The sequence below is a fragment of the Balaenoptera acutorostrata genome, chromosome 6, assembly GCF_949987535.1.
Source record: "Balaenoptera acutorostrata chromosome 6, mBalAcu1.1, whole genome shotgun sequence".
Classification (NCBI taxonomy): domain Eukaryota; kingdom Metazoa; phylum Chordata; class Mammalia; order Artiodactyla; family Balaenopteridae; genus Balaenoptera; species Balaenoptera acutorostrata.
Window position 1 is genome coordinate 64,356,104 of NC_080069.1, and position 25,938 is coordinate 64,382,041.

Sequence of the window (25,938 nt, forward strand, 5' to 3'; positions counted from 1 at the left end):
TAAAACTAAATCCTTCCACCAGAGGGCAGACAGCAGAAGTAAGAAGAACTACAGTCCTGCAGCCTGTGGAACAAAAACCACATTCAAGGAAAGATACACAAGATGAAAAGGCAGAGGGCTATGTACCAGATGAAGGAACAAGATAAAACCCCAGAAAAACAACTAAATGAAGTGGAGATAGGCAACATTCCAGAAAAAGAAATCAGAATAATGATAGTGAAGATGATCCAGGACCTCAGAAAAAGAATGGCGGCAAAGATCAAGAAGATGCAAGAAATGTTTAACAAAGACTTAGAAGAATTAAAGAACAAACAAACAGAGATGAACAGTACAATAACTGAAATGAAGAATACACTAGAAGGAATCAATAGCAGACTAACTGAGGCAGAAGAACGGATAAGTGACCTGGAAGACAGAATGGTGGAATTCACTGCTGTGGAACAGAATAAAGAAAAAAGAATGAAAAGAAATGAAGACAGCCTAAGAGAACTCAGGGACAACATTAAACGCAACAACATTCACATTATAGGGGTCCCAGAAGGAGAAGAGAGAGAGAAAGGACCCGAGAAAATATTTGAAGAGATTATAGTCAAAAACTTCCCTACCATGGGAAAGGAAATAGCCACCCAAGTCCAGGTAGCACAGAGAGTCCCATACAGGATAAACCCAAGGAGAAACACGCCAAGACACGTAGTAATCAAATTGGCAAAAATTAAAGACAAAGAAAAAATATTAAAAGTAGCAAGAGAAAAATGACAAATAATATACAAAGGAACTCCCATAAGGTTAACAGCTGATTTCTCAGCAGAAACTCTACAAACCAGAAAGGAGTAGCATGATATACTTAAAGTGATGAAAGGGAAGAACCTACAACCAAGATTACTGTACCCGGCAAGGATCTCATTTAGATTTGATGGAGAAATCAAAAGCTTTACAGACAAGCAAAAGCTAAGAGAATTCAGCACCACCAAACCAGCTTTACAACAAATGCTAAAGGAACTTCTCTCAGTGGGAAACACAAGAGAAGAAAAGAACCTACAAAAACAAACCCAAACAATTAAGAAAATGGTCATAGGAACATACATATCGATAATTACCTTAAACGTGAATGGATTAAATGCTCCAACCAAAAGACACAGACTTGCTGAATGGATACAAAAACAAGACCCTTATATATCCTGTCTACAAGAGACTCACTTCAGACCTAGGTCTACAAGAGACTCACTTCAGACCTAGGTCTATGTGTCCCTAGTCTCTAGGGACACAAAGAGACTGAAAGTGAGGGGATGCAAAAAGATATTCCATGCAAATGGAAATCAAAAGAAAGCTGGAGTAGCAATACTCATATCAGATAAAATAGACTTTAAAATAAAGAATGTTACAAGAGACAAGGAAAGACACTACATAATGATCAAGGGATCAATCCAAGAAGATATAACAATTATAAATATATATGCACCCAACATAGGAGCACTTCAATACATAAGGAAACTGCTAACCGCTATAAAAGAGGAAATCGACAGTAACACAATAATAGTGGGGAGCTTTCACACCTCACTTACGCCAATGGACAGATCATCCAAAATGAAAATAAATAAGGAAACAGAACATTCAAATGACGCAACAGACCAGAAAAATTTAATTGATATTTTTAGGACATTCCATCCAAAAAAAGCAAATTACACTTTCTTATCAAGTATGCACGGAACATTCTGCAGGATAGATCACATCTTGGGTCACAAATGAAGCCTCAGTAAATTTAAGGAAATTGAAATCATATCAAGCATCTTTTCTGACCACAATGCTATGAGATTAGAAATCAATTACAGGGAAAAAAACGAAAATAACACAAACACATGGAGGTGAAACAATACATTACTAAATAACCAAGACATCACTGAAGAAATCAAAGAGGAAATAAAAAAATACCTAGAGACAAATGACAATGAAAACACGACGATCCAAACCCTATGGGATGCAGCAAAAGCAGTTCTAAGAGGGAGGTTTATAGCTATACAAGCCTACCTCAAGAAACAAGAAAAATCTCAAATAAACAATCTAACTTTACGCCTAAAGGAACTGCAGAAAGAAGAACAAACAAAATCCAAAGTTAGCAGAAGGAAAGAAATCATCAAGATCAGAGCAGAAATAAATGAAATAGAAACAGAGAAAACAATAGCAAAGATCAATAAAACTAAAAGCTGGTTCTTTGAGAAGATAAACGAAATTGATAAACCATTAGCCAGACTCATCAAGAAAAAGAGGGAGATGACTCAAATCAATAAAATTAGAAATGAAAAAGGAGAAGTTACAACAGACAACACTGAAATAAAAAGCATCCTAAGAGACTACTAAAAGCAACTCTATGCCAATAAAATGGACAACCTGGAAGAAATGGACAAATTCTTAGAAAGGTATAACCTTCCCAGACTAAACTGGGAGGAAAGAGAAAATATGAACAGATCAATCACAAGTAATGAAATTAAAACTGTGATTAAAAATCTTCCAACAAACAAAAGTCCAGGTACCAGATGGCTTCACAGGTGAATTCTATCAAACATTTAGAAAAGAGCTAACACCCATCCTTCTCAAACTCTTCCAAAAAATTGCAGAGGAAGGAACACTCCCAAACTCATTCTATGAGGCCACCATCACCCTGATACCAAAACCAGACAAAGATACTCCAAAAAAAGACAATTACAGAACAATATCACTGATGAACATAGATGCAAAAATCCTCAACAAAATACTAGCAAACAGAATCCAACAACACATTAAAAGGATCATACACCATGATCAAGTGGGATTTATCCCAGGGATGCAAGGATTCTTCAATATACATAAATCAATCGATAAACCATATTAACAAATCGAAGAATAAAAACCATATGATCATCTCAATAGATGAAGAAAAAGCTTTTGGCAAAATTCAACACCCATTTATGATAAAAACTCACCAGAAAGTAGGCATAGAGGGAAACTACCTCAACATAATAAAGGCCATATATGACAATACCACAGCAAACATCATTCTCAATGGTGAAAAACTGAAAGCATTTCCTCTAAGATCAAGAACAAGACAAGGATGTCCACTCTCGCCACTATTATTCAACATAGTTTTGGAAGTCCTAGACATAGCAGTCAGAGAAGAAAAAGAAATAAAAGGAATACAATTTGAAAAGAAGTAGTAAAACTGTCACTCTTTGCAGATGACATGATAGTATACACAGAAAATCCTAAAGATGCCACCAGAAACCTACTAGAGTTAATCAATGAATTTGGTAAAGTTGCAGGATACAAAATTAATACACAGAAATGTCTTGCATTCCAACATAGGATATTCCATAGGATATTCCACTAATGATGAAAAATCTGAAAGAGAAATTAAGGAAACACTCCCATTTGCCATTGCAACAAAAAGAATAAAATACCTAGGAATAAACCTACTCAGGGAGACAAAAGACCTGTATGCAGAAAACTATAAGACACTGATGAAAGAAATTAAAGATGATACCAACAGATGGAGAGATATACCATGTTCTTGGATTGGAAGAATCAACATTGTGAAAATGACTATACTACCCAAAGCAATCTACAGATTCAATGCAATCCCTATCAAATTACCAATGACATTTTTTATGGAACTAGAACAAAAAATCTTAAAATTTGTATGGAGACACAAAAGACCCCGAATAGCCAAAGCAGTCTTGAGGGAAAAAAAAGGAACTGGAGGAATCACACTCACTGACTTCAGACTATACTACAAAGCTACAGTAATCAAGACAATATGGTACTGTCACAAAAACAGAAATATAGATCAATGGAACAAGATAGAAAGCCCAGAGATACACCCACGCACCTATGGTGAACTAATCTATGAGAAAGGAGGTAAGGATATACACTGGAGATAAGACAGTCTCTTCAATAAGTGGTGCTGGGAAAACTGGACAGCCACATGTAAAAGAATGAAATTAGAACACTCCCTAACACCATACACAAAAATAAACGCAAAATGGATTAGAGACCTAAACGTAAGACCGGACACTATAAAACTTCTAGAGGAAAACATAGGAAGAACACTCTTTGACATAAACCACAGCAAGATCTTTTTTGATCCACATCCTAGAGTAATGGAAATAAAAACAAACGTAAACAAATGGGACCTAATGAAACTTAAAAGCTTTTGCACAGTGAAGAAAACCATAAACAAGACGAAAAGACAACTCTCAAAATGGGAGAAAATATTTGCAAACGAATCAAAGGACAAAGGATTAATCTCCAAAATATATAAACAGCTCATGCAGCTCAGTATTAAAAAAACAAACAACCCAATCCAAAAATGGGCAGAAGACCTAAATAGACATTTCTCCAAAGAAGACATACAGCTGGCCAAGGAGCACATGAAAAGCTGCTTAACATCACTAATTATTAGAGAAATGCAAATCAAAACTTCAATGAGTTATCACCTCACACCAGTTAGAATGGGCATCATTAGAAAATCTACAATCAACAAATGCTGGAGAGGGTGTGGAGAAAAGGGAACCCTCTTGCACTGTTGGTGGGAATGTAAATTGATACAGCCACTATGGAAAACAGTCTGGAGGTTCCTTTTAAAACTATAAATAGAATTACCATATGACCCAGCAATCCCATTACTGGGCATATACCCAGAGAAAACCATAATTCAAAAAGACACATGCACTCCAATGTTCACTGCAGCACTACTTACAATAGCCAGGTCATGGAAGCAACCTAAATGCCCATCGACAGACGAATGGATAAAGAAGATGTGGTGCATATATACAATGGAATATTACTCAGACATAAAATGGAATGAAATTGGGGCATTTGTAGAGACGTGATTGGATCTAGAGACTGTCATACAGAGTGAAGTAAGTCAGAAAGAGAAAAACAAATATCGTATATTAATGCATATATGTGGAACCTAGAAAAATGGTACAAATGAACTGGTTTGCAGGGCAGAAATTGAGACACAGATGTAGAGAACCAATGTATGGACACCAAGGGGGGAAAGCAGCCGGAAGTGGGGGTGGGGGTGGTATGAATTGGGAAATTGGGATTGACATATATACACTAATATGTATCAAATGGATAACTAATAAGAACCTGCGTTTTAAAAAAATAAAATAAAATTCAAAAATTCAAAAAAAATTAAATCCTTATCTCACACCATTAAAATATTTCACTTGAATATGGGGATTATTGAAAACTTTAAAAACATAGAAGTATTGGAAGAAAACATAAATGTATTTTCTAATGTAAGAGAAAATATTCTAAGGCATGAATGAAACTTAGAAACCATAGTGGTAAAGATATATTTGATAAAAAGCAAAACAACAAAAAAGGCAAATCAACTATAAATGTCTATACAGTGAAAGATACAGACAGAAGTGGAAAGTGCATTAATTCAGATTCATCTAGAAGCAAACCCTAAGTCAGAATTGGGGGTGCTTCAGGTCAGGATTCAGGAGACAATGTGCAGAGAGCAAAGAAAGGAGGTTTGAGTAGGAGGAGTCTTGAACTTTCAACTGCACAGTTATAATTTTCACTAGTCTGATACAGAGTCCTCAAGCCAGCATTACACATAGAAGACTGCCAATTCTCACTGAAATGGACTTGCCTTAGTTCCCTGCCTGTTCAGTCACTGGTTAAGAGCAGCTTGTTGGGAAGCACCTTCTGTGAGTGAACCTGGCAATTGATCCAGAGGGGCAGCAGTGGGGGCCATGAGTCAGTATTGCTCCCCACAGAGGGAGATCTGAGTAGCATATTTTTATTTCCATTCCAAAAGACAGGGGAGAAAAAGACAAATATAAATCATTAAGAGTAAAATAACTCAATAGAAATGGGTAAGGATATGAGCAGACCTAGATGTAAACAATGTATTCATATCATTAAAAAATCTATGAAAATACACTTAACTTTTTTCATCAAGAAAAGATAAAGTCAAGTGACAGTTAAATACAAATTTTCACCTATCATATTGGCAAAAACATTACGATTTAAATTTGTCTGTGTTATACATGGCAGTGAGCAATTCTGAAGGGCAACTGGGCCATAATTCTAAAACTTGAGCTTACAGTTCTTTTCACTGAACAAGTTCACTTTGCGTTTTCTAGTCAGCCTTATTCATAATGGTGAAAATATCTGCGATATTCTATTGATACATATCCACCACTAAAAGAATGGTTAGGTAAATTATTGAGAAAATTACTTATTTTGTCTTTCTCCTTGTCAATAAAATAGCTATAATACCCAACTCACAGATTTTTTGGGGTGAGTAAGGATTTAGATATGACATTTAAAGTGCTCAGAATATTAACCAACATATGGTATGTACTCAATATTTGATAGCATTCGTTAACATTACGGGATATTATGCAATTAAAAAATAACTAGACAGGGGCTTCCCTGGTGGCGCAGTGGTTGAGAATCTGCCTGCTAATGCAGGGGACACGGGTTCGAGCCCTGGTCTGGGAGGATCCCGCATGCCGCGGAGCAACTGGGCCCGTGAGCCACAATTGCTGAGCCTGCGCGTCTGGAGCCTGTGCCCCGCAACGGGAGGGGCCGCGATAGAGAAAGGCCCGCGCACCGCGATGAAGAGCGGTCCCCGCACCGCGATGAAGAGTGGCCCCCGCTTGCCGCAACTGGAGAAAGCCCTCGCACGAACCGAAGACCCAATACAGACAAAAATAATAAACAAATAAATAAATAAATAAATAAAAGAAAATCCTTTAAAAAATAAAAAAAAAAAAAAAAAAAAAAAAAAAAAAAAAAAATAACTAGACAAATAAGCATGTACTAATGAAATGGAAGGAATTCTTCATTTTTGTTGAATGAAAAAAAGTAAGAGGCAGAAAAATATTAATATGTTATTTTAGTAAAAATAAAGCTTAAAAGTGTGTTAGTATATTTGCATGTGTACAGAAAAATATCTGAACAGATAGCTTATAAACTGCTAACAATGATACACTCTGGGAAATGAGAAAGGGTTAAAGGTGAGGGCATTCACTATTACTCAAAAAAGTTCTGAATTTCGGCTTGTAGTTTTAAAATAGCAACACAAATTGATTTTTTTTAATTCTATTTATGAAATTAACAAAGGAATAAATTAGTATTATTCCAAATAATATAGGACTGCATTAAATTTAACACATATGCAGTTAAAGAACAAGCCAAAATGAAAAATGTGTGCTGAAACTAAAAATTTCACTTAAAATTTTTAAAACTTAAAAATTTCACTTAAAATATAGCCCAAATATCATTTACCAATGTTTATTCATCCTTTATAAGGGAATTCATATTTAGTTCTGATTTGTTTTATATTTTTCCCCTCAAGCCTTAAAATTCTTAGAAATTTTTTATCTGTGAATCACTATAAGAATGAAAAATAAAAGTCTAATCAGGAATTAGAGATGTAGTTGAAAATTTTAAAATGATATAAATTTTGTAACCAAAACTCTTAGTAATATTCCTAACACTGTCTTATCATATGTCGTTGTGTGTGTCAGCTTGTGCTGGGCTGACCAATTTCAAAAGAAAAAAAAAGCATTACTGTAGAACCCAAACAACCCCTCCCTTATTATGGAAAATGCTTCTTCAAACCATTTGCTTCAATGTATTAAGTCAATCATAGCTCCTGCCACTGTGATTAATTGATTGTGTACATGATTTGAACTGAGACAACAATAATACTCTCTTTATTTGAATAGAGCAATTGAAATATGGAGGATTTATGACCCAAACTTTACCGACAAGAGCACTTTCCCAGCATCTTTAATTGGAAATTGTGGAGGATCTCTCCTCTAGTTGCTAAGCTTATAATATGTGAATCAAACCTGAATCCAGCCATGTCCCAGTGTTTTGCAATGTGCCTGATCTATTTGGGATATAATGAAACCAGTAGGAAAGTGAAACAGTTGAGGGAGTGATAGGGACAGATATTTTAATGACATCTAGGTTCCCAGTCTAGTTGTTTCAATGGGAATTTCTCCTGTGTCCTTTCATGTGCTTTGGTAATGAGGCAATGCATCCACCTTTTTTCATAAACAATTTTGAGTTGTAATATTTCTCTTGCTTTCAGTAAGTGGTCCTGTACTATATAGATATGTGCAAATACACAAACTTACATATAATTTCAAAGCATTTTTGGAACCCTTGAAACTCATCATGGAACCCAGATTATGAGCCACTGTATAGAAGAGTGATTAGTCTGATTATCAGTTTTTTGTTTTTTGTTTTTTTGGTCTCTGTTAAATAATACGTTTGCCTAATACAGGAAAGGGCTAATGTTCTTCATGTCTCCTAACCTCTCTCCAGTCATAGACTGCTCTTCTTATATTTACCATTGACTTTGATGCTTATCTTCAGCTGATTCTTTTTTCAGCTATGTAATGTGCATTTCCTTAGTTATGCTTTATATTGGAAATTATATCCACTGAGTCCCTCAGTGTATAGAGAAGGACAGAGTTAGCCATGAACAGTGGGATAAGAGAGAAGAAAGTGTTGTAAGTAACATAACTCTTACTCTCAAAAAAAGATGAGAGGTGTATGATTATTATTGCTTGCTCTTTTGGTCAATGTTCAGTCTATAAGAAAAACAAAATAGGTGAGTTGATGATGTTATGCATGCTGTTCCCATAAGAAGTAATCATTAGTTTATTTGCCAACCATACTGTCTGCAGTCTTCACTTATCTTTAGTTTTCATTGTGTTACTGAAAAGAAACTTTGCCCAGAAGTTGCAGTGTCCCAGGAAGCCTAGAAAAGACAGAGACAAAATCTTACTGGCAAGAACTTTGTTAATTTCATTGATCTCATGGATCCAAGGCGTGCCAAGGGAACAAGTGTTATAAAATATCTATTTCATCATAATTTGACACAGACTTACATACAACATTAAAATAATCTCCTTTAATATACAACAAGAAGCTGCATTTAGTGTCTATTATTATTTTAACAATTAGCTTGGGAGAGGGAACAGAAGAAATAATTTATTAACTATAAGGTGCTTCAGGATAATTTGCCCCTTCCTACACTCAGGTGAATAAGGAATTCTAAAGTTTTCTAAATTCTAGAGTATGGGCCTAAATGTCTTATTTTCTTAGATTTCAGTATTAAACCTCTATAGCCATAATGCACAGCTACAATTTTCATATACAAATTTCCATAATTACACATTTTTATTTGTAAATTGGGAGAAGGCAATACAAGTCCTGTTAGCAATTTGAAATGTTAACCCTGATATCAACTTTTTTAAAAAATAATTAAATTGAAGGAGCATCATTGAGTAATTCCATCATTGTTCCAGGACTCAGTTTTCTCATAATGGAAAAAAAATAATTTGAACAACATACTCTTAAGATTCCTTTTTAGCTTCAAAATATTATGAAGAGATGATTCAAGATATATAATTTAGTAGGACTGAATAGTAATTGCTTCCATATTATTTAGAACACACATCAGTTAATCTTCTTTCAAAAGTATAATTGCCATAAGTGCTTTTATCTTCCTATTATTTTCTTAATGTAGATTCATGCAGTTGCTCTGACATAAATTTAGCAAGTGACCTTAAATTGATGAGATAAGCAGAACATTTGTGGAATCAAGTTGGTAACTGATATAGTTCCTCCTTTTCAAATCTTGTGCCTATTTATTTCTCTCTTTGCATCTTTACATTTTAACATAATTCATAGATTTATAAGTACATATATACGTGTGTGTATGTGTATGGGTGTGTGCATATCAGTAATAAAAATGTGCATATTACCTTAACTAAAGAAAGGTCTTTTGCTTCTGTTGCTGTTTTCTATAGGGGCTGCTTAAAAGGAGACTTAAACTGAAATGGGGTCAACTATATTCAGTTAAATCTGACTCACTGTTTCTGCTTGGTTTTCTAATCCCTTTTGCACATTTTCATATTTGATATAGCCCCAAAATAACCTCTTGAATTCCATCTGTCTTAAAATATCTTGTATTTTTCTTTTTTATCTTTCTCATACTTATAAAGATATGTTTAATCATGAAGCACCTATGTCTTGATATTAGAATACTGAAGATGACTCCACTATTAGTGATGAAGGCTTTTGTCTGTAGGCAAAAGTCCAATCAACAGTGACTTAAATTGGTGAAGACTTACTTTTTTCATGAAACAAGAAATTTAGGGATCTATTGGTCCAGGGTTGGAGGAGTGTCTCAATGATGGCAGCAGGCACCTAAGCTTTATTTTTCTTTTTTCTCTATTATCCCTATCTGTGGCTTTCAACCTCATAGACATCATATCTGGGTTACCAGCAAGAAGAAGATGAAAGTTGAAAAGGCAAAATTGAGCATTGGCAACTGAATGTTTCTGTCTTAGTCAGTTTAGGCTGCTATGGCAAATTACCATAGACTGGGTGGCTTACAAACAACAGAACTTTGTTTCTCCTAATTCTGGAGCCTAGAGGTCTGAGAGCAGGGTGCTAGCATGGTTGGGTTCTGGTAAGAGCCTTCTTCCAGGTTGCAGACTGCCAACTTCTTTTTGATCCTCAAATGGAAGAAGAAGGGTGAGCTAGCTGTCTAGCCCGTTCTTAGAAGAGCACTAATCCCATTCATGAAGGCTCCACCTGCATGATCTAATTACTTCCAAAAGGGTCCACCTCCAAATACCAACACAATGGGGATTAGATTTCAATGTATGAATTTTGTGGGGACACAATCATTCATTCTGTATCAATATTCTTTCTGCAGATATTTCCAGGAATCCCCACCCGGTGATTCTTGTATCTAATTGGCCAACATTATTTGTCATGGCCACTCCTAGCTACAAGAGTGTTAGTAAGATGACTAATTTTATCTGTGTATATTCCCCCACCCCCATCAAGCTCAGGTTAATAAGGAAGACAATGAGAATGGATACTGAGTAGGCAATTAGCAGCACATACCACAACATGTATTACCAGTGCCAAGGGAATTTGAGTATGTTATTCTCAAAGGATTCCAAGTGCAAATTGGCTGGTCATGAATCACTGAAAGGGCACGTTTGCCACATTGATGATTAACTTTTCATTTCTGGTTTAACTTTATTTAATGTATTTGATGAAGCTCTTTTCCACTACTTCTTTATAGGCTTTATGGTTAATAAAGAGAGCTAAGTTTAGAGAAATGGTTTGAAATATATATATAATATGGAAATGGGCTTAATTACATAGACTTTTTGAAAAAGCCTTAGCACGTTGAGCTATGCTTGTTTGCTTTTATGATTGTAGCTGTAGAGTTGGTATACATTTTCCAAGATTTTGCCAGAGAGATTGGTGTTTGTCCTCACAACTTGATGCCATATTAAGAGTTAGTTATTAATTCTACCTCACAGATGATGAAACTGATGTTCAGAGAGATGATGATATTTATTGAGCATATAGAAGTTGTAAAATTCCTTATGAATTAATTTCAGAATTCTTTAAGGATTTAAGCTTTTACTTGTAAAACTAAGAGTCCCTATTATAACTGAATAGAGAGGACATGACAACTGTTCAGACACATGAACAAAGATAGGGGTTATGCTCTAAGTGACATGGAGGATTGAGAGCAATGTCATTACAAAACATGAACAAATAACCATTACTGAGGTCTGTTGTTCCTCAGTATCTCATGTGCTATTAAGAACAGCAAGTTGCTATGTGGATAAACAATGAACAATTTAATAATGAATTCCAATAAAAGATTATGGTAAAATCTTCCTGTTGTTTAAAGCTTGATGGTTCAAGCTAAATCTCCATTCCTCTTTTATGAATAACCCTTGTGATTGGGAAGCAATAATAAAAATCATTATGAGAAGCAAAAACAAAAAAACAAACCCCATTTTTTGAGCTTTTATTTATGAATCAGGATAGGAACTTTGGTCTGTTTGATGACAAAGTTCTTATTCTTAATCTTCATGACAACCCTGCATGGTAAGCATTGCTATACCAATTTTAGAATAACGAGGCAGAGGGGAGAGGTGTGAAATCATTTGTCCAAGGCAGAATTGAGGTTTTTCTGCAAATCTATCAAAGGTAACCCTCTGAGCTCATTATATTACACTTTGCAACCTCCCTATAATGTTACTCCTTTTCACTTATATTCAGCTATCATCATCATCATCATTATCATTATTTCTTCTACCTAGGTTCCTTTCCTTCCAGATTTCTGAGTAAACTGATACCATCTTGTGAACTTCTCCCTTAAACATGCTCTTGTAGGAGATTACTTTTTTGGGTTGTCCCTTCTAAACGCTTCTCTCCCTTTTGGCAAAAATGTATCACTTTTTGTTTCACAGTGCCTTGTGATGTGCTTTTTTCCAAATATCCATTGCTGATATGAGAGGAATTAATTCTTCTAGGTTCATTTTCAGCGCAGAGATGCTTGGCATTGCCTGCAGTCAGCTCACTCCTCCCCTCCCCCACAGTTTGCTTACACTTATCACTTAATGCATTTTTTACAGAACTTTATGCATATAGTTGTGCAATAGAAAAACATCTGTTTGAGGCAGAGATCATTTAGTTGAAAGAAATAGAATAGAACTTATCCTAGTTCAAATTCATTAGGGTGAGATGTCTTTATTAGAATTCAAGTAGTAAGACAAACTTTAGCCAGTCTTATTACAAGCTTAATTAGATGTAGAGAAGGAAAGTCAGGAGCTGAGACACACCTCTTGGTGACTGCATAGCCTCTTTTCTCTCCCCATCTCCCGGGCTCTCTCTTTCTCTTCCCCTTTGTGGCCAAGTCTCTCTGCTAATGCAAGGCTGAATAGGTTTGTCTGCCCCAAATCTACATGACTTCAGAGTTTCCCAGCATATCCCCTTCAGGCTATGTTTTCTGAATCTTGTCATTGAAATCCTTGGAAGATGGAATGTAGGAAATAAGAGGATGTTCTGTTTTCCCATGGATCAACTTTCCCCTCCTGGCATAATCAGCTATGGTCACCCAGAAGGAGGTGCAAATAGAATCCCATTAGTGGGAGCTATCAGTAAGGAGTATTTTCAAAGCAGGGGTGTGATTTTGGTAGGCACTCCAAAATTTAACTACTCTGAACACTTAAACCAGAGTAGCAATAAAAGATAAAATATCTGGCAAGGGAAGCTGAGCAGTACAGTTCATCCATATTGTTTATAATATAAAAGGTTAATTTTCATATACTGTTTACCATTTACTAGTGCTTTACATATGATATTCCTCACAACAATCCTGTGAGGAAGATATTATGATTATTAACATTTAACAAGGTTAGGAGGCTGAAGGAAATTTATTATTATCCCCATTTTACAGAGAAGGAAAGTTTATGTAGAAGTAAAAACTTTACTTCTACATAAATTATTTACCCAGATTGGCAGGTAGAAAAACAGGGGTGTGAACCTAGGCAGTTTGTCTCCTGAGTGCATACATATAACCTTCACATCGCATTATCTTCCATACTGTTTTTAAGGAAAATCATTCCCTCTTAGTAAAATTGCTACGTATTCTTTTCAGAAAAGTAAATTTTACCTTCTCTTACCTTCTGCTGACTCACCTGTAGAATGGGAACAGGAAACTCAGAGTTGCCTGATGATAGGGCTTGTTGATATTATTCAATCTTAAAATATTTGGTACTCTATTTTAGCACTTTAGTGTTTGCTCTTTGTATGTAAACATTAAAATGTGGTAAAGTAAAAGAAGGCAGAAAGAAAGTCTTGTTACAAGCAAAATTTGTGAAACTGTATTTTCAGACAGCTGAAATTAATGGTGACTGAAAGCCACTTGGGTCTGGTGGCTCTTTGGTGGTGTATATGATACACATTGGTGGTTTCTCTCTTGTTACTCTTGGACAAATGTTCAAACCACTAAAACCACTTACAAAATTGGCACTTGTAATAGAAAATGTCAGTTCCCTTATCTTGGGAATCCTCTACCATGGAGAAGAATCATCCTAGAAAAGGGACTTAAAAAGTTCACTGAAAAGTCCAAAAGGGGAAAAAATAACCCACAAGCATTCTCTATCATGGCATTATCTCTCCTTAAGAGATTTCCGTTTTGAGTGTAAAATGGTATGGAGCAGTACAATAGAGGTTAACTACAAGGATAAACAAGTCTCTGTCTCTCTCCTTTCCCTCTCCTTCTCCCATTCTCTCTGTTTCAGAAAATCATGATTTTCAAGTTAACTATGGCATCTTTACAACTCTGATTCCAAATATGACTTATAAAACTAAAAATTAAAATAAATGAAATTATTGTCCTTTACCCTGGGTTTCTTTATGAAATATCTGATAGGAGCATATTTTTGTAGTTAGAACACTAGTGATTTTAGTTTATCAGAATTAAATTTGAAATCACATAGTCATCAAGTTAATTTAAGGCAATCATTTAACCATTATGCACTCAGTATTTTGGGCTGTATGATTCTCATTCTGTGCTTTAAAACCCTAGGCTTTAGTTGAGAAAATGTAGAGTGATTCACATAAGTTATATCATGGTATTTCATTATGAAATCTCTATAATGCACAATCAATAGTGTGCAGATATGCATCTCTATATGAGATTTAAGAGAACTAACTATTAAAATGTTAAAAGAAAAAGAAATATATTTTTAAATGTTCTACCATTTATGTACTCACATTATGAGCTATTTCTTTTCTACTTTAAAACCTTTTCAATTAGAATTGTTAAAACCTAAAATTTTAGTTGGCCATTCAGTTTGATGCAAATGTACCTTTTAATTTTTTAAAGGTTATTACTGGAGCACAATTCTGTACCATTTAACTGAACTTAGAAAAACAATATGCCTGTACAAAACATTCAAAGACCACATATTTGAACTTTCTTGAACTTTTTTATCTCTGGCACTATTCAGTTATCAATTTGTTCCCTTTATGAATGGAAAAAATTTTTGTCAAGAGAGACATAATGTGCAAAGTCAATCTTTACACATTTAATTACAACAAGAAGTTCTGGAGATATTTAGAAAATATGGAAAAGACTTTCTTCAAAATTTAATTTTGCAAAAGCTTTTCAAACAAGGTGAAACATTAGTTTTACCATCTTTTACTATTTAATATATACAGCAGAAAATAAGGTAAGATGAAAAATAGAAAAGTTATTATGAAACTCTACTTAAGAGTATTGTAAAAATTTGCATATAGTAATTACTTTGATTTAGCGTCTTTTGTAAATTCTGTATATGTTCTACTGGAAGCAATGGGAACACTTAAAAAAAAAGGACTTACCTACTCTCAGAATATATTTCAAAGCCATTTTAAAATTATATATATTTAAAACATACTTCTGGTAATAAAAATGAATCATTTTATTTTAGCAAATACAGACATACAAAAAATTAAAATAGTTCTAGTTATTACAGTGCATATTATCTTTTTCTTGCATATATAATACAATATTAGGACAGATGAATAGATACACATATATATATCCAGATATACAGATACATATATATGTATATATAAATATATACACACATCTACATATATCTTTTGCATTTTAATTAACATTATAAAGGGAAAATGATGCTGTTTTTAAATAATTTTGAGAAAAAATATATTTACTATTAAATAGAAACCTTGGTGTTCAACTGTAATTTTTGGCATTATGAATTCTGCTATTTCTGTTGCATTTTGCTTTCTAATTCTGACGTTATTGACTAATTTGTAGCTTTTTACAATTTAATTTTTACCTATTTCCTTCTATGTCTCCCTCCTCAGAAAGCTAACTTTTAAATTTTACACTATAGTCTATTATCTGCTTTCACTTTTCTGTTTTTATTGTGGCTTCAAAAGTACCTTATATTCTTAATTTTACAAAGCTTATTGCAGGTGTTTCTGAAATTTCTTTCTATTTTCTGTTTATTTTCAAACATTGTTTCAAGTGATAACTTCCTCCACATTCCTCCCATTATTTTACAAAATCTTTTTTACTCGTCTTTAAAAGAGCATGTTGATAACTGGGCCAAAATATTTCTTTGCTTTTATTACTCGTTAGCCCTTGCTGCCACCTACTGCAAATAGGAGGAACCTACTCCCCTTGTTATAACATCCAGCAATGCTGCTTATTCATGATACTTTCTGTTTCCTACCATTTTTCAGTTTCCTTTATTGCCTCATGGCCCATCCTTATCCCTAGAAGTGTAAGGACTTTAGTGAGTTTTTCCAGAGTATTCCTGCTTATTTTCCTTGACACTGTGCTACATTCTGAAGGATCAAATTTGAAATTAGCCATACATGTCTTATTTGTCTATAATTCTATAAACAAACATAGTTTATGGACTATGAATTTCTTTTAATTTTAATAGTTGAGAGCACCCTTACTAAATTTCCAGAGATTTTGAAAAATATTTTTTAATTTAGCATTTCATCAGTAATTTCAGGAGTTTTGACAGGCTGAGTACTTAGACATCTTGCTGACATGTAGATTTCTTTGAATATTCTGTATTACAATGTTGGTTGCAAGGTTGCCTGATGAATTTGATTAAATTTTCCATGTTAAATCTTTTAAATCTAATCATGTGCTCCCAGACTTCTGAATTATGTTTGTTTATGGGCACATGGACATTAGTCATTTAGCTGCACTCCGCCCCCACCTTCCTCCCCAACCCCTTACACACCTACACCATCAACTTTGCATACAATAAGTTCTCACAAATGTGTTCTCATCTACTTTGCATACAATAAGTTCTCACTAAGTCCGTTAAAATTTGGTACCCTCCGTTTTACTACACCGAAAGACATATAAGATGTATTTAAATAAACTATATGATGGTCTTGTACTACTTTTGGTCCTAACTGCCACCTATTATTGGCACAATGGGAATACAACAAAGGATGGATAATGTGGTTAGTATCTCTTTTGTCTGGATGAGTATATTCTAGATTTTTGTGTATCATGGGCTTGCATAGGACTTATTAAGTAGAGACTGAGGGGAGAGCTTTGGATATAAAACTATCTGAGAAGCACTGATTGGATTCCTCAAAAATAATGTGGCTTTCAATAATAATTTTTACAGTTCTCCTAGAGAATCAAAGTGAGGAAAAGTGTTTATAGGCGTTTCTACCAAATAAATCAATGTTAAAATAAAACATTTTATTTATTAGATAATATTTTATTAATATTTATACTGTATAAACATTTTCTTCTGAGAACAGATATTATAGTTGTCACTAAAGATTTGAAAATTTATTTAATTAAAACTTCAATGTAAATAATATATTTATGTTATGGGATTTAGGAAAAATAATTTTAATATAGAAAATATATTTACCCTATTTATATTAAAATCAAGCTAGTACCCTTTAAAAATAACTTAAGACTTTAAAATCAACTTATAAACTATGTAACCTATATTTGTCTGGGTGAAAACATTTGTCTGTGTATGTATATGTGTGTGTGTGTGTAAAACCACAAAAAAATCCATTCTCCTGATGGTATGGTATAAGAGCTTTTGACTGTCCGAGGAAATACAAAGACTATAAACAAAAAAGTAATAAAAATGCATTCCAGTCTTTAATACTGGGCCCTTCAAAAGCGTTATTGGGAGGCCCTGATTCATGTCCCTCAGTGACACTTCTACAAAACATAGTGTTTTTCTCTTCTTTCCAACTTTCCCACATCTCATAGTTGCTTGGGAGATTCTTACTTTATAACTGTGTTAAATCTTATCTCTCCCTGTTTCCCTAAATCCCTGATCTGAGTCTTTTCATTCCCAGATTGCTTCCACTTCTCTAGTTTCTGCATGACAGAAGCCTGAGAACAAGGGGGGCAAAAAAGCCGTAGAGGGCAGGATAGGAACTGGAGCTGAGCAAGGAAAATATAACCTCATATTCTCTGAGTGTGTCTGTAGGGGTGTGTATGCATGTGTGTGTCTGAGAAAAAGAGGAAGAGGCAGGAGGAGATTTTGGTGGGGAACACACTAGCATTAATAAATCCTTTCCTCATCACATTCATATTCATGACCTATATCCCTATTATGTTCACATTTTTATAGCTTAGATGAAACTCGGATGAGAATTTTGATTACTACTAGTAGTGAAACAACTCATAAAGATAATGCCTCACTAGCCATATCATCTCTTCACCCTTTCTTGAAGACTCCCTGCTAGAAGTCTTTCCTGATTCTTTCCCCTTTTAAGTATAGCAGTGATTGTTCAATGACTCATTTAAATTTTGTTTAAAGATTTAGTTTAATACTTTTCTCATAAAAGATAATGAGACGGGGCTCATGAAAACACACACATTGTAATTGAAATAACAAAAACACTAAATAATACACACACACATACACACATGTGTATATATATGAAATGTTCTTACATTAAAAGTATTTCTTAAATTATGATAAGGAGGAAAGTTGCCTGGAAATAGCAGGACTTCACTCATTGGTCATGTAAAAATGAACATTTCCCCTGCACTGGGTTTAGTAGTGTAAAATGGGGAAGAAGGTGAGGGTGCTGCGCCAAGTCATCTTGTGTTGCGATAGTGATAATTACATGGAAAAATTAATTGTAAAGCCTCTATAGGATTGCTGTTTTGACTTACGTTAAATAGCCTTCCATAAAGAAGAGAGAAGTTTCTAATTTGCATGTCACCCATAAAATATAGACGGCTAAAAAGCAGAGTCCTATATGATATGGTCGTCACATTTCTTTCTTTTGCTTCTATTTTAAAAATTCACAATTTTAATTTTTGAAAATATACATAAAGCCTGTGATAAAAATAAATGCTAATATAACTTTTTGTCCTGGGGTCAGCTAATCCACCTCAGTTTTCTGTGTTCCATGTTTCTTAGGTCTAAAATTTAGACAGTGTACTGCTAATGACCTTTAAAAAATTTAGAAAAGTAGTATGTGCACACACGGGGTGTGCACATAAATATATGGTTGCGATCATTCTTATGTCTAATTTATAAAAGAAAATACAAAATTACTCAGGATACAGAAGAAGTAAAATTTACAATGACTTTATTAAGTAGTGATGTATAGGTAAAATCTTGCATTCAATACCTTTTTTTTATTAATTTTAAGGTCAAAAATAGACCAAAAATCCATAGGAACTATTATATATTCTCTCTCAAATTATACCTTATTTTTATTAAAGAACTCACTCTGATCCTTGTTCATTTGATTTTTTTTTAATGCTTAAAAGAATTTGGTGGATTGCATTCTTTGTATTCATGTCCAGTTGTTCTCTTTCCAAGGTATACACATGGGGCATTTATTTTGGGTTATCACTGGTAACCAAAGTCACCTTTACATCCTCATTATTGGTTTTTCTTTTAATAATTGGAAGAATGGATTCATATAGGCTTCCTTACTCATTTAGTTCTTTAAAATTGATGAAAATTGCAATGCCTTTTGAACTATAGTGTGCTTCATCAAATAATAAATACTAGCCTTCAAAACATATTACTAATATTATTATTATTTTGCAGTCATATACCATAAAACATTGAGATATATGTTTAAGAAAAAGAGTTTTACACATTGGACAAATCTGGCTCATTTAATACACAGAGACTGCCACCTCTGTGGAAAATATTAATATATTGTATTACTTAGCTATATAGATCAGCTGTACCATCACATATTTTCTTATAGTATGTTAAAGTTATTTTCAGTTTGAGTAAAGGTAAGGTTCCGGCACTTCTATACACACTAGACAATATATTAAACTTTGAAATAATTGAATAAAATATTTCTTGTTATCTTCGAACACTTTAAATTTAAGTTACAAAAATGTTATCAGTCAGAGTAACTGAGGGAAACAAAAGGCACAATCAGGAGTGATTTTTGAGAGAGAGAATTTAGGTAACAGATACTTCCCAGAGAAGTGGCTGGGTTGGAGGAACTGAGGAGAGATACTGAGTATCCTAGGTTTTAACCATAGTGGAAAGCTAAAGGGGTAAGGGAGAAGATAATGTTATTACAGGCACACTTGAGCTGGAACTAGAAGGGTGGTGACAAGAAAGGACTATCTTTGTACAGCAATGCAGCCACTGCCAGAAAGAACCACAGTCCAAGTTCTAGAGCAAAAGGGGCAAGAACAGCCTCCCCTTTCTTTCCTACTGCCCTCTTCCAGTACCTCTCATTGACAATGCCCCAACAAAAGCCAGGAGACAAGGGAAACCAGGTACCTACAGCTATTAGAGGTTAACCTCTAGGGCACAAAGAAGGGCAAATGAGGGATCTAAGGTTAGGGGGTAGGTGAGGAATAGAGATGATTAGCACAAATGTAAAAATAAGTATATACATTATATCAAAACCCATATTTCCCAAGCATTTAGATTTTGTGTAACTTAGCATTAGCCACATGATAATTTCAGTGGAATAACATCTAAACCATGAGCCGATAATTATCACAAATGACTCCAGTCATTAAGGCCCCTTAAATTGAGTACAGCCAAGGCATTTTATTTTCTCATTGTGTTTTAAGGTTTCCTAAGCAGATTTCTTGGCAGCAAAGCATGTATAACAAATTAGGTAAATTAGGCCGATTCACTCAATTAGAACTCTACCCTCACTGACCAAAATAAAAGTTGAAGAGTAGAGGATTATCCTTGTCTCAGGTGAGATAAGTACAAGCAGTCTGACTCATTAAGTGCATGATTTCACACTGTATTATCAATATATGACTGTTTCTGCCAGTCAGCATAACTTGAGAAGCAAAAGCTGAGAAAAGGGAGAAGAAATTAAGTGTACACCATTTATACAGACTGAAGAAGAAAGAAAAAAGATGGTAAAGTGTGAGAGACTACTATTAACAAATCAAACCCACGCATCAGGTGGTCACAGAATTACCCTCTTTCAATTATTGATCACTGTCTCCCTTATAACAGGTTACTTGCTCTTCCTAGTTCCCTTACTACCCTGTTATCTATATCTTCTTTATTTTCAATTCCACATATGGACTGCTGAATAATTAGGAAGTTTTATCACAATGCTATTAATACATTTAAAGGACATATTAGAACAGGAAATTATTGCCACAGAGTTGCTTTTGTTACACTGTTAAGCTTAATTCAAAAACTAAGAAAGTACTTAATTCCCTCAAAAATCCAAAATCCAAATATAAATTTGGAGACTTCTGCATAAGCAGGCTTTTAAAATCAATTATAAGCTTAAATGTAACATGGCTAACTAAAGTTTTGGTAAATGAAATCATGTGGTAAAATAAAGAGAATTTCAAAAGAGACTAATCTTAGATGACTGATATTCAGGACCACCCTGTTTTACCCTATCCCACTTTTTAAAAAAATTTCTACTTCATATTTGTTATGATTGTTTTAAACACATGGTTCAATGACCAATCTAAAGAGGCTGCTGCCTTTTAAAAGTAAATATACAACAATAACCCAAAGAGGACATTTAAAGCTGCCTTTTCATTTAAAAAAGAAAAATAAACCATAATAGGAGGTGAAGATAGGTAGTTAGATAATGAAATTGTCTTAATTCTTCAGGCTTGGAACCATTATCCTCAGGAAAGATACCCCAGTCCAACTCTAATGAATCACTAATAAAATCTCTACAATAAGCTAATCACAATTAACATGTGTGGTGTCATTAAGTGGGGGGAGGGGAGAGGTGCAGCAGGAAGGGGATTGATTATAAGCCTCAGTCTTTCATTGTTTTCAGAATCCTGTGTCCTTCTAGAGGACACCAAAAGATAGTTGTGTAGAAGTAAAAGTAAATCAGCCCCAGGGAGCACTATGAGTGTGAGATGCCAGCTTTGAGTTGAAGTTGAGATGAGTTTCAACTGGCTGAACACCCCCATACAGCAGTAAAAAGATATAAGACATCGATACACTCAGCTGCATCTTGTTAAAAGCTTCCTGCGGGTTGGCAGAATGAAATCTTTATTTAAAATACACAAACTATTGTCAAGGGAAAGATGGAGAAGAGAACACAGTAAAAGGGCCAGATGCTTTGCTTAACCCGCCAGAAGCAGCAGAAAGGGAGAGGTGGTCACACCGTCTTTGCAGCAGCAACAGAAAAGGTGACTAATGCCACCACATCAGCATCCATCTGCTTTTCCCAGCGTTTCAAGATGCATTATTTCTTTTATTATTAATTATAAGTGTTTCCGGGGGAGGGCAAATACATGATTACAAATAGCAAGAGCGGAAATCATTTCTGCTGCCACTTGGCATGAGGTACAGTAGTGTATGTAATGAGTGAGTGATGACAGGAAACATAGCAGCAGTGTTCAGCCCCAGCATTTCTCCTACCAATCCGCTCCAAGTCGCTCTTGATAGTCAGAGGCTGTCTAACAGAAAGTTCATGTAAAACCATTACTGAACACTGACAGGAAGGAACTGAGACAGGGGTGAGTGGTGTGTATTTGTGCAGAGGGAGAAGGAGGGAGGGAAAGAAGGAGAGAGAGGAAGAGAGAATGAGTTAGTCATCATCTTGCACAGACAACACCATAAGGGGGGCAGGTGCTTTGCATAATTGCAAAGATAGACATGCAGTACACATACACACACACTTGCACGCGCAGGAGAAGTCTTTTTTGGTTTATATCCTATCATTTACAAGAACAGCTTTAAGTGATACTGTGTGCAAGTGAACCTTCTTGAATGGGTGAGCTCAGAGGGTTTAAGGTGGCAGAGCAGGGAGCTTGGTAGGGGAGGGGTTCAGAAGAAGGGTCACTCCTGAAGAGCAAAGGGGCATGGCAAGCAATGAAGCAGGCATGAATAGAAAAAGGACCCTGGGGAAAATGTCACCTATATTGATTAAGCTTTGTTTCTCTTTGGGAGAAAGTGACATTTCTGCTATTAGGTCGTGGACAGATAAGTAGATGGCTCACTGCTTTCTGTTTGTGTCCATAGTGCTTACAGCACGTTTGACTAGAGGGTACCTGGAAGTCTCTCTGTTGCGTTATTACAAACAGGATAATTATTTTGGCTTTTTTTTTTTTTTTTTAAAAAGCACCGACGTAGTGACATTGCTCTCTCCTTAGCAAGAGAGAGCATTTGTTGCCGTAGCTGTATGCTCTGATCAGACATAAATGATGGTGGAGTGATAAGCTTTCTGCTAGATTTCTTTCATCCTGCCCACCCTCTTCCCCAGCTCCAGTCCCCTTTTCTAGCTTTGTTCAGGGGACCTAAGTTCCTCTTCCCTGGTATTCCGTGTCTGTGGTACACCACCTTAGTGGCGTTGGCCGCTCTATGGTGGGGGACTGAGCAGGTGGGGAAGAAATTGCTCCCCCAATGCCTGTCCGCGTCCTCTCCTCAATAGCGAGGCTGTTTCCCAGCAACTCTTTCACAGGTTTTTCCCTTCTCAAGTACCACCTCGGCAGAGCCCAGTGTCTCCCTCAATCCCGGCAGCCAGGCTGCCAAGCACCCCATACGACAACTATTGATATATCCTGTATCTGAGATGCAGAACACCCCGGGCGCCACGGAGCCTCCGCTCCCCTTCCTTAACTCTCACTAAAGGGGATTCTTCCCAAGCATCGATCGTATTGCAGATTAAATCTTTAGCCCTTGCATTTTTAAACCCTCCACCCCAACCCTAACCGCCAGCTGCCCTCCAAAACAAAAAGCAAAAACACCTGTAAAATTAGAGAAAGCACGCGAACACCTGAAGAAGTGCAAGCGGGATTCACACCTGGACAAGTCCTGTGTGGCTTTAGTAGTCGGGAGTAGCGCGGGCCCGACATGTCCTCCTCTCCCCGCGCCGACCACTTGACCCCCGAGCCCTGGAATCCCGCCAAGGTCCCGGAGGCGCGGGGTCAGTCAGGTCAGCGCCGGGTCAGCGCGGGGGCGCGGCGCGGCTCCCCTCCTCCCGCCCCAGCCCGCGCCCGCACCGCCGCCGCAGCCGCCGCCGCCGCCGCTTCCCGGGCGGGCGCTCGGAACATCCCGCGCCGCGTCATCCACGCCCTGGGCTCCCGCCCGCCCGCGGGAGCCGGGCCCGCGCCGCTGGCAGCCATCAAGTGGCTTGTTAAGGAAATGCAGGTGAGTGCTTGCGGCGGGGCGGCTGTTGTCGGAGACGTGGGGTGTGTGCCTGTGTGTGCGAGCGGGAGCAAGAGGGAGCGCGAGCTGCCGGGAGATGCCCGTCGCCTCGGCTCCCGGCCCCGCCGCGCCCACACCCGGCGGCCCGAGCGCGTGGGGCAGCGCCTCGCCCTGACGGCGGCTGGTCCCCCGGCTTCTCCGCCCGCCGCTCGCCGGCCTCCCCCGCCCCGCGCTCCCTCCCAGCCCGAGCCCTCCGGCTGCTCCTCCCCCTCAGCGTCCTCCCCTTCGCGCGGCGCTGACAGGCAGCCTCCGCGGGGAGAGTGCAGGTACTTTGCCGTCAGAATAATTTGTAGGACCCCGGCGAGCTTGCGGAGCGCCCTCATTTTCTCCTGTCTTCGCCCCCTCCCTCCCGAAAAGAAGACCCCACTTTTGAAACAATCAGAACCCGAAGCATCCGACCAAAGCCAAAGCCCGACGGGCGGCTGTTCTTGTGCTGTCCTTTCTTGCAGTTTATTCTGGGCCTGTGTGGAATAGAAAGACAATTCTTTATTTGACTGGTAGGGGAGAAGCGAGAAGACTCCTCAGGGTTTCCAAGGAGGACTGGAGCGGCTGCTTTAGTAAGTAAACTGTGCTTCTGTATTTCTTGTCTTAAATTGAGGCATATGCTGAATGAATGCTTTCCCCCCCGATGGTATGGGCGGGCAGTTTGTTCGTTTTACCGGGGAAGAAGTTGATTTATATAACTTAACTAGTTCTTAATTGAGAAGTGGTTTGCTAAGCTTCTTTCTTTCTTTCTCTCTTTCTCTCTCTCTCTTTCTCTGTCTTTCTTTCTTTCTGTCTTTCTTTTCTTTCTTCTTTCTTCTTTCTTCCTTTCTCTTTCTTTCTTTCTTTCTCTCTTTGTCTTTCTCTCTCTCTCTCTCTCTCTCTCTCCTCTCTCTCTTTCTTTCTTTTTTGGAAGAACATTGCATTCAGCAGACTTCAGTATGGGCAGTCTTGCTGGGAATCCGATTTTTTAAACGCTGATTGTTCAAGGGCTATGGGAAGCCTGGTTTGTGAAACGTTGGTTGGTTCTAAGATTTAAGGATGGTTTCTTTAAAAAAGCTTGAGCATTCTAACCCTACTGGTTTCCTTCTACTGCTAGCTTCAACCTCAGCCTTAATCCACACCAACTCTCATCCTTCTCTGACTTCACTTGGTTGCTTGTTTTATCTTTGGTTCTGAAGAGAGCTTGTTTAAAAAAAAAGAAAAAAATTGGGTCAAGGGAAAGTTAATATAGCCGGTTTGAAAGACTGGAATAAAACCCTGCTGAGGTTTCTTTATGCTTGTAGGTAGAGGAGATGTGGAAGAAAATCTGGGAATTTTAGCCTAGTTTGTAAAAAACTGGATGAAATTAATTTGGAGAGGGAATGTGAAAAATGTTTTGGAGAGGGCAGGAGCTGAGGCTGTGACTTTGACACAGCAGGTTATAAATTGTGATGGGCTCAGCAGCCAGTGACAGGTTTAAGGTGTCTCCTAGGGCTGAATATCTCTGCATCAAAAACTTTTGCAGGTGGTGTTCCTCTTGGGGCTAACATCACCATGTCAGTGGCTGCAGCATTTCTGTAAAAACAAGTAGGACACTCTTCCTCTCTCTGTGAAAGGGTTAATATCTTAAAATTTAAAAAAGAGAGATATACAGTCTAACATTTGCCAGTATTTTGTAATATCTAAATAAAACCTTTGTGTTATGTCAGGAAAAATATAGTTGAGTCAGTCTGTTTTGCACAAGAGGGAGAGAATCAATAACATTTCAGCATTTTTTTTTCCTTTATCACTGCCAAATGGATTCTGAATCTAATTCTTCTTGCATTGTTACATATACAGTAGATACAGTAGGAATTGCAGTTTAGTTAAAACAGAGGTGATTTTTAACAAATTAAAACTTCTTTGACATAATAGCATTCATACTGACTAGTGTAGAATAGTGATTAGGAAA

At 36.6% G+C, this 25,938-nt stretch overlaps 1 long non-coding RNA gene across 1 annotated transcript in view; it reads left to right on the forward strand.

Annotated features, from left to right (window-relative positions):
* Positions 1–24,281: 24,281 nt before the first annotated feature.
* LOC130708446 (uncharacterized) overlaps positions 24,282–25,938 on the forward strand; it is a 1,343,207-nt gene continuing 1,341,550 nt past the window's right edge. Inside the window, exon 1 of the long non-coding RNA XR_009008660.1 lies at positions 24,282–24,580. This is a non-coding gene — a long non-coding RNA (uncharacterized LOC130708446). The remainder of the gene's footprint in view (positions 24,581–25,938) is intronic.